Here is a 14,900-nt window from a genome sequence, read left to right as displayed (position 1 = left end):
GGGTCACTTAGGTGGGGATGGCAGTCACTGAGTGATGTCGAGCTGCCATGGAGACCATGGGTGTTAAGGTGAAATCCACCAAAGGGGAAATAAATGACAGTCCTTTCCTTGCATCACTATGTCCGCTGTCCAGTAGTAACCAGGAATTGCTTTAGCAGGGGGAGTGAGCCCCCCCTGCACCCTCCATGTTTCTTTACTACATTTGTTTTGTAGGAATTGGTTTGCTGGGGGGGCAGCCCCACCTATGCCCTCCATGTTTTTTAATATACTGTTTACATACTTGTGAATCCTTGCAGATCATAAGTATTTGAGTTTTAGCCATTGTGCATTTTGAAGGTTATGTGAGACTGGTAGCTAGGGCTCTATTCTCTAACCTTTAGCTAATGGTTACTGAGAAACTGGACAGGTTTCTGTTGAGGTGGTCGAGTGATATGTTTAGATTATAAAGTCAGTGGTGTGCATACTGGTTCCTGGAGTGGACGAGGTCTATGGAGCAGCAATTATGTGGGTTTAGGAACAGTCCTGCATGTTCGCTGCTGTACATTGGTTACAGCTGAATAGTTTTGCTGTTCTTTGAAGATATTGATCCACAATTCAAATGGTAGGGCTCCTCATTTTGGAAATGGAAGGCTGAGAGCTAAACACTGGGCAGTGAAGTACATTTGGGTTTCGGACTTTGATATGGGGTTTTCAGGCGCTGGCAAGACCACAGATGGGGGTTGGTGTGGGTTGCTTTAGCTGTTGGAAGAATACTCAATGGGGTCACAGAGGTCATATCACTCGATGGTTGGGCTTGTCAGGAGATGGACATTACGGCAAGGGATGTTTAGCCTCTGAGGTGGTACGCAGAGAGGTCACAGGTAGGGACAATTTTGTTTTGTGTGCATTTAGGCTGGTCAGAGTTTGTGTGGTAAGTAGTACTGGGACAGGTAGGGTTGAGACTTGTCTGGAGTAAGGTGAGGTAGGTGCTGGTTAATTATGGATAGTTGGGTCTGTCTGCATGTAATTACATTTCACAGATGGGGGGATATTGTAGTGGGTCCCCTTGATAGCATGATAAGCTGCCATTTGTTCTATATATATATTGGTTAGTGATGGACCTCCTGCATATCCATAAAACAAAGAGCACCGGAATTACCCATTTTAAAGACTAGCTTGCCTGTGATATAAATAGGACTTGCTGGAGGGATAGGTATATATCCCTGAGAGACTACGCCATCTGTGGAACAGGCTCCCCATTCATGTGAAGCACAGTTGTCCTTGAAGAGATCTTGGAATGGGTTATTCGGAATGTGTGTTATGTATTTCCGATGTTTTACATGTCTTTTTCTTTCTTGCAGATGGGGTGTTGGAACGCTGTGGTTGTAATTTGGAATAGGTGGGTATAAGATGGAGCTTTCTCGTTACTATTAGAGGGTTTCATTTTGTCCTTTTCTTTTTAGGTGGTGGTATGCCGAGTACCGGGGGTGGCGATGCACAGTGAATTCGAAGAGGATGAATGCAGTGGCGAGCAAAGATGCTACACATGAGGAGCTCAAGATGGCAACAGTTGACTGAAATTGCTGAAGGGCAGAAGGCATCATTGGGCTTGAAAGGGGATCAGAAAGGTAACGTTTTTGATAGATCAGATGTTTTGCCACCTTAATGGGGCTCAAAGTGGGTCTGAGTAATCACCTTATTAAGACATATTAGAGCTCTGTGTTCAATTAGTGGGAGCTGATTATTGCATTGGTATAGGGGGCAAGTAAGGAAGAGGTAGGTAGTGGACCCAAGGGGGTAATGGGTGGGGATGGTTATGGGGAGTGTGGGGATCCCTTGGGATGAGTAGTCGCGACATTCATAGGAGCGCAGGGCTTATTAGGCTAAACCCCTATGGCTCTTGCAAGCCAGTGAAGTTCAATCCTTGCTTTCTTAACAACCTTGTGGTGATTGTATTTATTCATTCAGTGGTTGAACCATATTTAGGGGAGGACCAATGAGGTGTTTGATAGGATACTGGAGTTTGTTCCTAACGGGCGGTGTCTTTGGGGTGGAAAATTTGTCCCTTGAGTAGGTAGTGTTAATGTTACATAACAGGTTAAGGTTTTACAGAATACCACAAGGATCATTTCACTTGGCGTTGGGTCAATTTTGTGAGTAGAGTTTTAAGAAGCATCATAGGTGGGATAGTTTTAATACCTGGGTGTGTTGTTACAAAAGAGTTAGAAGGGTTAAAAGAGGCTTGGTTGCAGGATAAGGTTGCAGTAGGACAGGTCTTAATTGCCTACTAGTGGTATAGGTAATATAAGGAAAGAGCTCTCCAGGGGAAAGGCTAGGGCCAAACAGGGGGTTAAGAATGGTTTGGTAATGTGTGAATTGGGGGTGTTTTTGGCTGGGTATGTAGAGTATTTCATTGCTGAGCATAGATGGGTTTTCAGGAACTAGGTTAAGGGGTGCTGGTTTTCTGCCAGCTACGGTAGGAGATTAAAGTTGGAGTTAGACTGTTCCCTTCAGTAATGGAGTTGTTGCACATATAGAACTGGGTAACGGGTGGTCTAAGCTGATATGCTATGGTTAACAGGGTCTTAGATGTGAGACTTGCTACTAGTTGACTGGGTGCCATCTTGAGTTCAAGGGGTTATAGTTTGTGGTTTTGTTGTGGTCATAGGCAGTCAATACATTCAGGTTGAGCCATGATTTCAGCTTTGAAGGCAGCGGGCTAAAAGGGTATGTGTTCTCTTGGTGTGGATGTTCCAGTGTTACAACAGGGTCACAGTAATCCTACTTAGTTTCATCAGGGCATGTTTCAGTGATGGCATGGCAAAGGAGTTTATGTCAAGATTCTAAGGTGCTTTACAGATGATGGGTACACCAAATGATGTTTGGCTTGACCCTTCCCTTTATGGGAAGTGGATTGAACAGTTTTGGGTAGAAGGGAGGGGGAATAGCCTGGTCAGGCTGGTGGGCGGAGAAGAGGGATAGGCTTGCCCTGTTCTGTTCCCCCTCTGATGTCTGGATGTTCATTTTAAGAATCTGGGGAAAAGGAAATGAGTAGTTGGAGGAAGCTTGCTGAATAGATGTGCAAGCTGAGGTAAGGATGGTGCTTATTTGGTAGAAGGTAATTCAATGGATGGTATATGAAGTGAGTTGGGACGCTGCTTCTTAAGTAAAGTAAAGTAAGCGAGCAGAGGTATGGACCCTGCTTGTTGCGCAGGGTGAGTAGGTATGCTGCCCTGATTAACATTACGATGAATGATATATGAAGTGAGATGGGACGCTGCTTCATAAGTAAAGTAAGTGAGTAGAGGTATGGATGCTGCTTACTGGGCAGGGTGAGTAGGTATGCTGCCCTAATTAACATTACAAGGATGTTATGCTGAAGGATGTTATGCTGTATTTATAATCAATTATATCATGAATAGTTGTAATTAATAAAGTTGGTGATCAAAGCTATGTTATGGAAATTTAATAAGGGTCTTCAAATGTCATTTAGTGTGACGTGTGTTATTGAAGGGGACCGGGACAACAGGCTTTATAATTGCAAAACAGCTTTGGTCACTTACCTGTGATAGCCTCGGTTATGCTCTGGCCCAAGGCTACAGCTTTCCCGTGCTGAAATATGCTTTTTAAATCTTTATGGCATCAGAAAGGTGTTTAACAATGTTTTCTTTTACCTTTATATGCAACATTGTTGCAACACTATTCTCAGAGTCTTATGACTGGATCTGCGATCATGATTGACTGATTTATTTATTAGTCTTGTCTGACTGGGAAAAGTCCAGCTGCATAAAAAACATTTTCAGCAGAGGCCTGGATAGAAAGCTTCACATTTAATTTACACAGGCTGCACATTTATAATTGCAGGGTAAAACATGTGTATGTGAGCTTATTAACATGATTTTTAAATATTTCTTACATTAACATAGCATTTTAACACAAAAAAACAAGAGGGAATTTAACATATATTAGCTAATTTTTGAATAGAAAAATAAAATACAATAATAGTTAATGCATTTATAGCAGGATGACTGCAGGGAAAGATTAAACTGGGGTGTTTTTTTAAGTTAGTAATGATTTATAGAGAGACAAGTAGTAATGTAGCTTAAAATTGATGATAACAAATATGAAAGGACACATTATGAAAATGATCAGGAGGATAAATGGACAGAGAAAGAATTGTAGTTAGTGATAGGGTGTGAGGAAAGAATGAGAGTTAGAAATACATGCAGTATAAAAGATTGGGAAGCAAAGTGGCTGTAAGAGTTGAAGAAAAGTACTCTGAGAAAAGACCAGCCAGCTGAGCAGGAAGAACTGACCCAATCATATGTCTTTGAAGTGCATGGAACATTTCCCTCTCCCATAGTTTACAAAAGTTAGAAGATAAAATAATGCAGCTGTCACATTCTGACTGCTGTCACACAGAGAGCAGCCACCACAGATGAGCAGTGGGAAGCACAAGCAGCTTTAAATCCTGTTCAGCATGTTGCTGAATGAAACGTTTAACAGCTTTTAAAGCAGTTTTCATGTCCCACTGTTCTTCTTTAGTGTATGACGACTGCTGCTAATGCTCTAGCTTATAAGACTAGAGGTTAGCAGTAGAGACAGGTGTTTAACAAAAGCTTGACAACAACTTCCTGATGTCAGAAAGGTGTTTAATAAGTCTGCCTTTTCCCCAGCTTAGAGTGCAATCATGGCACATCATGTACTGCATAGATATAGTGCACAGTTAATGACCAAAATGAATATATTCTGTGTCAGAAAAGAACAAACTGAATTATGGTTAAGATGGAGGCGTACTAGCACACTGGTTTGCCACTCCTAATTCTGACTGTTATAACTGTAACAAACAGTAGGCGATAAGAGGTCCCATAAATAATAATCAGGTGACCTCACTCATATCGTCTAAAAAGAGAGCTAAGAAAATAAATTAATCTATTTCACCTGAGCAGGAAAGGTGGGAAATTGTCTCACCAGTTGAAACAGGAGTTCCAACTTCAGCTATACCTGTAAAAAGTGACACTAAGATGGTTAAGTTAGGCATGAGTTCAGTGGACATCTCACAAGAAGTGATCCTATTGAGGCTGCAGAAGTTGAACTTAACTTTAGATGCCTACATGGACAAGTCAGAAAGGAAACTTGATGAGGTTGAAGATGGACTTGAATCTGAGTCTGGCTAATGTTACTCAAAAAATATCCAAAGTAGATGCAAGACTGGAGAATGAAGAGACAAGACAATTACAATGGAAAGATTATGCAAAATGGAAGAACATCTGTTTTTGTGGTCTATCAAAAAAGGTTGAAGGAGATTGCCTGTCTTACAAGGATTACAAGCTGGCTGAATGGGCAGGTTTGGAGACACAGTAGATTACTTTTGAGAGGGCTCACAATTTTTTTTTTACACCAAACTATTTGGTCTCCAGTTACTCACAGTATACTGATTGCATATATAACATTTATTTATTATTTGTTTGTTTGTTTGTTTGTTTATTTATTAACATTTGTTTACCAGAAAGTCTAACTGGTGATGTCGGATCCTTTTTTCAGTGGAGTCCCAGGGAGAAAAACTCCACAATTAAGAAATCTTACCAGATGTCATACAATGCAATTCAGTACAGTACGATGCAATACAATACAAGGCAAAACAGCAAATATTAGATATCCTACAGAAAATACAAAAAAAAAATAGTATACAAAGAACAAAAAAATTAATAAAAAGCTGAAGAGACAGATCCTGGAAATCATTACATTCCACAGTTACATCTGAACTTTACTGAAGTAGTGATAATGCTAAGAACTTCCATTATGTGAATAGTTAGATGCAATAGAATGTGAAGGGCATTACTACAAGACAGACTGTGTGGCTAAACTATTTAAATATATACTTAAGGAGAAACTTTTATCATAACTATGGTCTCAGGGAAAACCTCTCTTCATTAATCACAGAATTTAATTTAATCATGACTATCCCACTGAAATATCAACTGGCCTCCCAGCCAATTATGCGAACATGAATGCAGAAGGAGAAGAAATTGGGGCTGTTATACCTTACTGAGTTAAAAGTCTTTTGTCTCGGCAGTTCAGTTTCATTTGCTACCCTAGAGATTAACTGACAATAGTAGTGGTACATACATGAGACATGCATGCAGGTCAGTAGTGAGACCCCAGAGACTAAGAGGGAACTCATATTTTTAGTTCTCTTCCAGAGCCCTTCCTTTAGAGAAAAAAAAAGCCTACAGGATCATAATAAGGGGGCCAGATTTGCAACAAAGAATGCTCTAATTGTACTCTCCAAGAGTGAAGAGATGACAGAATTTCGGACTTATGTTGAATACTAGCAACTGTCACTTAACCTTGTGCAGTTTTATTACTTTATTGTTTAAAATTGGTGTTAACTCTGTAAATAAGGAATTAAGGTGCACCTGAGTAATTATTAGTCAACAAAAGGCAATTTAAGTAGATCAAACCATCTAGTATCAACATTTAGCTTGGGAAAAGTTTCTAGTAGTATTGTGCTTTTACTAAATTTGTAAAGGTTGTATAAAAGATCGTAGTCTTTCTTTAAAAATGACTTTTATTAAGGTTACTCTAGCATTTGGCTACTTCTGGCCTTAGAGGATTTTGACCTTGAAGCTAGTAAGTAGGAATATTATTTGGTGAGGCCCACCTGCTCCATGAACACAAAAAGACAGTATGAGGTGCATTTTAGACTTAAAATTGTTTTAAGTCATTCTACATCAGGCCTTCAGCTGGTCCATACAGGGTTTGGCACTAGTCAAACACAAGCTACCTATTAGTGAAGTTTATTTTTTTCAGAATCGGGGGCTGTCAGATTACCATTTTTGAATAAATCTGCAGTCATGTCTCTCATCATTTACAAAAGTAGGTTTGTTTAATTTTTTAACATATTCTACCAGGTAAAGATCTTTTTAACTCAATTTCTGCCATAGATGTTTTATAAATAAGTACTGTGAAATGATGGGTGGGGTTAGGTGCAATTCACTTCATTATACCAACATATTTCATAGCACTCCCTTTCTTGACAGTAATTATGTGTAGAAGTCTCTGTCCGAAATGAGATGTAATAACTCCCTCTTTGGAGATTTCTGTAAATAGTAAAGTAGTTTCAGGTTTTAATCTGAGCTTCCTTGTTTTAGTTTATTGTCTTTCTTCTGAAAATATGCAACGTTTGATAGAAATGGTGTTCATCATATTGAAGTCTGCTGTAGTAGCCTTAGCTATATGGGTTATATCCAACACCTTCCATGTGCCCAAGCCATCAGTCAGCTCGAGCTGAGTGAATTAAAAAGATATGTTTGGGTGCAGAAAACATCGGGCAGGATTCACGAAGGCTTGCATGGAGTGTAGTAAGAGACGTGCAACACTCCATGCAAGCCTCGCGATCCAGGAACAGCCCTAAACTCCGTGTAAGAGACCAGCTAAAATGTCTCTTACACGGACTGGGCGTGGACAAGCTAAATACCTCACTTGCATTAGAAATGTATGCAAATGAGGTATATTAGCGATCCACGAAGCAGAAACCAGTCTGTGTAGGAGACGTTTTAGCTGCAGAAATGTACTCAGTTGACAACTGAGTACATTTCTGCAAAATCCACAACGGAGCGATGTCAGCTCCCAAAAAAGGTTGCATATGAATCAGGCAGCATGCCAATGGCCAAATATGTGGCCATTGGCAAGATAACCCGATGCAAAAATATTAAAAATATATATATTTTTTTTCGGCAATCGCCGATGTTTAAACCCAGCACAGCCCCGCACAAACGGGCTGTGCTGTATAAAAGCATAAAAAGAAGGGTATAAACCCACAAATGTGGGATTCATGTAATACATGGAATGACAATGCAGGGACCAGCAGACCAAAACCAACATGGCCACCGTGTAGTGGTTGCTAACGGGGCAAGCTGAGTCTAAGACATGTAACTAAGCATTAGTAGGCAATCTTATGTAAATGAGGGTTAGGATACTGAATACCACAGTCACATAGCAAATGAGCATGGCCTGAGTAGTGTAAGAGATACAAAAGGGGAGGAATAGAGTAGGAGATAGGTGACATCACTGGGGGGAATGGTAGAAAGAAACGCAGTTCATTGGAGGCCAGTGTAACATGACAGATGACAGGCACAGATCATGGAAAGAGGTGTGCCACTAGATAAGTCATGGAAAGACAAGAAATGGAAGGTGTACACTGTTACCTACACTAAAGTTTCTTGCTGGCCGTGCACGCGCGCGCAATGAACCGCGAGTAAGGCAGTGTGCACGCGTGTAAGGCAGTGTGAGTATGTTGGAAGCTGTTGGCAGACGTGTAACAGTGTTTGCGCGGGTGTACGCGTGTGTAAGACAGTCTGAGTATGTTGGAGGCTGTTGGCAGACGTGTAACAGTGTTTGCGCGGGTGTACGCGTGTAAGACAGTCTGAGTATGTTGGAGGCTGTTGGCAGACGTGTAACAGTGTTTGCGCGGGTGTATGCGCGTTTAAACCTGAATAAGTAGATCCTTAACCGTGTAAGCACGCACGTTTAAGCCACTGTGAGCGTGTTTCAGATAGTATGCAAGTTGCTCCCCCCTGAGGAAACAGAGAGGAAAAAGAAAGCAACAGAATTAATAGGAAGCTAGCAGGGATAACTGCTGAAGCTAGCAGGTGAAAATAATTAGAAGCAGGCAATTACACAGGCAAATTAGTAGCCCAGCCCAGCACTTAAAACACTGCAAACAGTAGTGCAGGATGTTGTCATTAAGAGACACTGCAAAACAGGAGTAAGCTAATAGAAGTGAAAACTGAAAAAGCTGAACTCAGAGCAGAAATGCTAGGGGCTGCCATAGCTGTCTTAATGAAACATAGGCGACTTGCTGAGGGTGGTGACAATGCAGATGGTGCCAGACAACCCACAGTGAGGAGACGGAGAAGAGTGTACAGGCCCAGGGTCACCTACCACGGGTTACATGAGCTGGAGATAGTAGAGCGCTATAGAGTGGACAGAGAGCTCCTGCAGCAGATTGTTGAGCTGTGCAGGCCACGCCTCACACACAGAACCAACAGAGGGGAACCATCCCAGTGGAAACCAAGGTATGTGTTGGCCTAAGAATACTAGCAACAGGTACCTTCCAGAGACCAACTGGCGATACGATGGGGATATCACAGGCATCAGCCTCCAGGGTACTACACCAGTTCCTGGATGCCATGTCAGCACATGTCGGTGATCATGTATATTTCCCCAATGCCCGTGAGGTATTGGCCAGCAATATGCGTCTCTTCCAGCAAATAGCGGAATACCCTGAGGTACTGGGTGCTATAGACTGCACGCACATACGCATCAAAGCACCAGCAGGAGAGCAGGGTGGGGCCTACATAAACCGCAAGGGCTTCCCCTCCATCAACTGCTAGGTCGTGTGTGATGCCCAGGGCATAATAATGAATGTGTGTGCTGGCTGCCCTGGGAGTTATCACGATTCCCACATCTGGCATTTGACGCAGCTGTACCAGACATTTGCCAATGGGGACATCCCACACGGACACCTAGTGGGGGATGCAGGTTATGCACTGGAGCCATGGCTGATGACACCCATCAGAAACGCACACACACCTGAACAGGAACGCCATAATGAGGCACATGCACAAACACGTAATGTGATAGAGCGTGTGTTTGGGCTGCTCAAGTCACGGTTCCGGTGTCTGGACACATCTGATGGAGCCTTGCAGTACACACCAACTACATGTACCCAAATTGTCATGGTATGTGCTATGCTACATAATATGATCTTGCGAAAACAGCTGCAGCAGGACCAGCATAGGGCCGGCCCAAACAGCCCCCCACCATTGCCAAGGCCAGCACAGGCAGAGCGTGACTCGGAGGAGGAACAACCTGAGCCTGTCCCAGTAGGCAGAAGGAGGCATGCCCAGTATGCCCTGGCCTTGGCAAAGAGGCAACGCATAGCACATACATTGGCTCAGTAGGAACCTTGGGAATGATACCCCTCTCTGACTCACTCATATAGTAACAGGGATGCCTAACATGACACAACCTGCTCTCAAACATGTACAGGGAAGTGTAATATGCGCATCCGACAGAGGCAGCCCTGCTGCACCACCTGAGGCATGAATGCTGTGTGTCAAGTAATGCAACACCAAGTACTATATGCACACCTGAGGACCCTGACTAACATCCTATCCTGACCAAGCATCATGCCACAACATGACAACGAGATGATCAAGTGCAACAATTGACTGAAGTATCGCAGTTAGTCAAAGGGGACCCAATGTGTGCCAGTCTGGGATGACATGCTGAGCATGACATGATGCACCACCCGCTAGGACTGGCGTGCACCTATCAGTGCAGGCCGTATGGATACTGGCAAAGGCTGTCGTCACCCACAGTGTGCCCTGAATAGGTAAGGCTCAAAAGACAAACCTATCTCCATAGGTACCAGAAGGGATAAGAATAAGATAATGGATAAGTTGAAACAGCAAGATGCATGCAGTCTGGACTCACCCAGTATGGAGAATGTTGATAACTGTGCTGTAACAGAACACTGAGGCAAGACCCACAACAGCACCCTAACACTACCAGGTTACACCTCATACTGTGCTGTACAGCTGCAAAACTTGGAACAAGCTACAAAAGGAGGGTGACTAGCAAGAATTGTCAAGGATAACCACACCCCCATGTCGGTACCACAACAAAAGCAGCATGGACTAGCCATGCTCAAGTAACAGTGGCTAAAACTGCCCCCCAGTTTATAGCCTGCTACAGACTACTGTCCCAACACCAGGAACTGCATCTGGCCTATGCTGGAATACATGAATATATCAAGTCCTCCAACCCACATTATATTGGGTGACTGCAAATACCCAGACATAGACTTGAACATTATACTAGCTCCAACAGTGTCGGACAAAGGTTCATAGAATCCACAAACCAAAAGGCCCAGGAACAACGTACCACTCCCACAAGAGGGGTAAGCATACCGGATGTGATAATCAGCAACATGGGTACTGGATGTCAAGATGAGAAGTGTATTGCTCACTGGTAAAACCAGACCATAGAGTAATCACACTGGATATACAAAACCTGACCACAGTCCCTGGCCAGGAAACCACAGTGGAAAACATGTGTTAAGCAATACCTGCACTCCTCCAAACTGATGTGGAATCCATTAAAGGTCCCGTGCAGGTGCAAAATATGGGCCACACCTCAGAACCTGTAATACAGCCATTCCATGAACACTGCCAGGAATGCTTGGATTATGCAGTCCTAAATTAAAACAAGACGCAGTGCCTAAATCTGGCATGGTGGACACCAGCCATAACCAAAACATGCAAGAGAACGAGGAAGCTACTACATGATAGAGCAAACATAAACAATAAAGTAAGCACAGATCAGTAGTATGGCAATAACATCTGTCCACACATGCAATCCGCTAAGGCCAGCCACAACAAGTGGAATCTGTGAATCCCGAGGCAATGTCACACCTGGCCCAAGTACACAGACAACCCCCAACTCCACCCAAGAAATACAAAAATATGTGAGAGATGCAACCATCCATCCAAACTGGAGGCTGAGCTCCCTCAACTCAGTACTCCCAAAACAAGTCAGTAGGAGAAGGTAACCACACACACCACAAACACAGTCCCACATAGACCTATCACAACTGCAAACCAAACAAATAAACACAGACAAACATTCCCAGAGGCACAAATTACAAACACAGCACACCAACAGAGGCCTCTAAAGCAGACACCCAATCAAACAGCCCCCAAACATAGCACATGCAACACATAGCACACAAAGCTGGTGTGCCAAACAGTCACAGGCCAGAAGGAGAAACAACATGCCTGATACAGTTGTAATAGGTGACTCCATAGTCAGACACACTGCTGTCCTGCAGACCAGACTGAACAAGGGAAAGGGTACAGTAAGCTGCCTGTAGGCTGCCACAACATGCCACATAACAGAAGTATGTAGGTCACTCCAAAGCAAGTAGAAATATGATGCAGTCATAGTCCATGCTGGTGTGAATGACCTGAGATGTACCACCCTAGACTACAGGAAAAGAGACATAGATGAGCTATCTGATTATGTAGTCCAGGCCGGTATGACACTCACCGTTCACAGCATCCTACCCTTACCAAGAGTAATGCCACAGAACAAACACGAAATGATCAGTTATAGCAAGTGGCACACTTACTGGTGTTATTCCAAGGGGATGCAATGTCTGTCTGCCTGGGATGTCATGCTTGACAAGCCACGCAGCTGTCCTTGGGATGGCCTGCACCTGTTACCCCTGGGCGTCTGAATATTGGATAAGGCCTTTGCCACCTCCATAGAGCCTTTCGTAGGCAAGGCTGAAAAGACTGACCTACCACCCTACAAAACATAAGTGGGAAGAAACATAAGGGAAATGCTGACCAATGCCAGATGTGTACACCCCAATATGCATGCCCCCGAGGCCATCCCCAGAATGGAGAACATCGATGTCTGTGCAGTGACAGAATCCTGCTGCAAGCCTCCTGACAGCACACCAGCACTAAGGTTATACCACGTATCATGTGTCATGGCCCCAAACCCTGGAACGAAACATAAAAGGAGGGTGAGTATCCATAGTCAGCACAGACACCCATACGTCCAGGTAACTGACAATGCACAAGGCATTGGAGTACACACATGTGCAACTAACTGTAGGCAAGACATGCTACAGACCGCACTCTCACACACAATAACCCCACCCAGCCGTCCTGAAGACAATGGACAGTATGAATGTCCCACCAAATAACAAACAAGGTACCACAAATTACCACATAGGTGGTAAACCAGTATGTATAGAAAGAGGAACCAGGGACCTAGGGACACACGTGGACAGTAACCTGTTATGTGACACCCACATTGCCAATGTGGCTAGGAAGACTGTCTACATTTGACACCGTAGCAGGAAAGGAGTCACATCTACGGCAACAGAGGTCATTGTGCCCCTATACCTTTCTCCAATCACACCCATAATCCAGTACAATGCCTCATATGGGATGTATCTTACCTGACACCTGCAGCAGTTAGAAAGACCTCAAAGGTACCTCACCAATAGGATAAAGGGTCACAAATATATGTCATATGCTGCCTGGCTGTAGACACCCCAGCTGAATCCAGTCACATACGGCCTACACAGAGGCATTGCATGCCTGTTGTAGGAGGCCATGCCCAACACAGGAGTAATGGACATGCCCCACCCTAGAAAACACAAATACACTGGAGCTGTGAGAGGGAGAGATGTCAACCTCAACTAATAATGAAATAGGATGTGCTGGTGAGACAGATACATAATCCAGAGGCTCCCCACACCCTGGACCAGAATCCCATTCCATGTTAGGCAGAGCCCCTCACTGACACACTTCAACAGGAATCTTGCCAAGTGGATGGATGATTGTAGAGTTACACTGGGCGTCTTCACTGTGTCATGTCCAGACAGAGGCACAGCCAAGCAAAACATAAATGGCCATAATATGCACATAGCAAGGGGTGTCAAAAGCCACACACACTCTGGCTAGGCTAACAAATGCCCAGGGTGGATAGCCTAGTATGACACTATGAACCTATGAAGATACACATTGTACAGGACACTAAGGATAATCCCAAGGCTTTCACAACTGATGGTAGGAACCATGTTGGGAATTCACAGATATGCCCTGAATCACACAAATATCACAAACACACACACATACTGCCAACATACATCCTGACAGGTGCAGTGCAAACCCCCGAATGCATAATATCTATCCCAGCAGACTGCTGGCCCCCTGACATTGCAGATGCTGAGGTAACAGCCAACATCTACAAAGCAAAACACACAGCAGCAATGGTATGAGATGTTGTCCTGGGCTTAGTGCAACATGGACTCCAAGATGAATGGAATGCAAAACCACACTACTGCTCAATGTCAGCCTTACCACAGAATATGTACCCAAAGAGCAGTGTACAACAACAGTGGTCCTTCTCAACAAAGGTGTTGCCTGAATGGATACTGAACAGTACTACCCCAGAATCCTGAGAAGCTCGGTTTGCACAGCTATGGAAAGGATCAGCATGTACCACAGACATAAAGATATTGGGGACCTACTGACACCGGACCCAACCCAGTGTGGCCCACCCAAGTGCAGATCCTGCCCCTAACCATGTTTAACTCAATTGAAACAGCCATCAAGGTCATTGATGAGGGCAATGTGCTCCACACAGTGTATCTGGACCTTGCAAAGGCTTCTATACAATACCCTACGTGTTCATTATAGATAGGCTCACCAGCTTAAATATAAACCCACATGTCAGTAGAGGGGTTGCAAACCAGACTAAGGACAGAACAGACATGGTCAGACATGCTGCAGCCATGTCAGACTACAAACCAGATATAACTGGCATCCCACAAGGCCTTGTCCTGGGATCTCCCCCGTCTGGTATATATGTCCCATAGGTACAGGCAAACATGGAAGGACTGTGTCCGAACATGGTTGCAGAGGACTACAAACTGCTCACCACATATGATCCACCAGCTGACACAAGCATCCCACAAAAGGGCCACATAGAAACAGAAAACTGGTGCCATAGCCATGTCAGCAAGCTAAGTGCAGAAATGTGTATAGTCAACCCCCGTGGATATACAGTAAGTGCCCACCAATTACCACATATGTGTTAACCCATTATGTAGTTAACATGTAATGAGAGACCTGGGGACACAAGGTGATAGATATCCTGCATTGGACAAACATGTGCTGTAGTGTTTACAGGAACATACCATATACCCACCTAATCACGAAGGCTGCCAGATCTAGATAAGGGGAGATCATTGTGGCTCTGCAGTCATCCATCATCAGTGGTACAATTGACTACAATCACCCCTGTGGGATGTACCTCAGCAGACACCTCCA

General features: G+C 43.9%; 1 protein-coding gene across 6 annotated transcripts in view; it reads left to right on the top strand.

Moving 5' to 3' along the window:
• DAB1 (DAB adaptor protein 1) overlaps positions 1–14,900 on the top strand; it is a 2,980,230-nt gene that overhangs the window by 2,805,802 nt on the left and 159,528 nt on the right. The window lies entirely within an intron of this gene.

The sequence above is a fragment of the Protopterus annectens genome, chromosome 10.part0 (assembly GCF_019279795.1).
Source record: "Protopterus annectens isolate FY-2018-M chromosome 10.part0, PAN1.0, whole genome shotgun sequence".
NCBI classification, from domain to species: Eukaryota; Metazoa; Chordata; order Ceratodontiformes; family Protopteridae; genus Protopterus; species Protopterus annectens.
The sequence above is the reverse complement of the archived record's forward strand: the minus strand, read 5'-3'. Positions and strand labels throughout refer to the sequence as shown.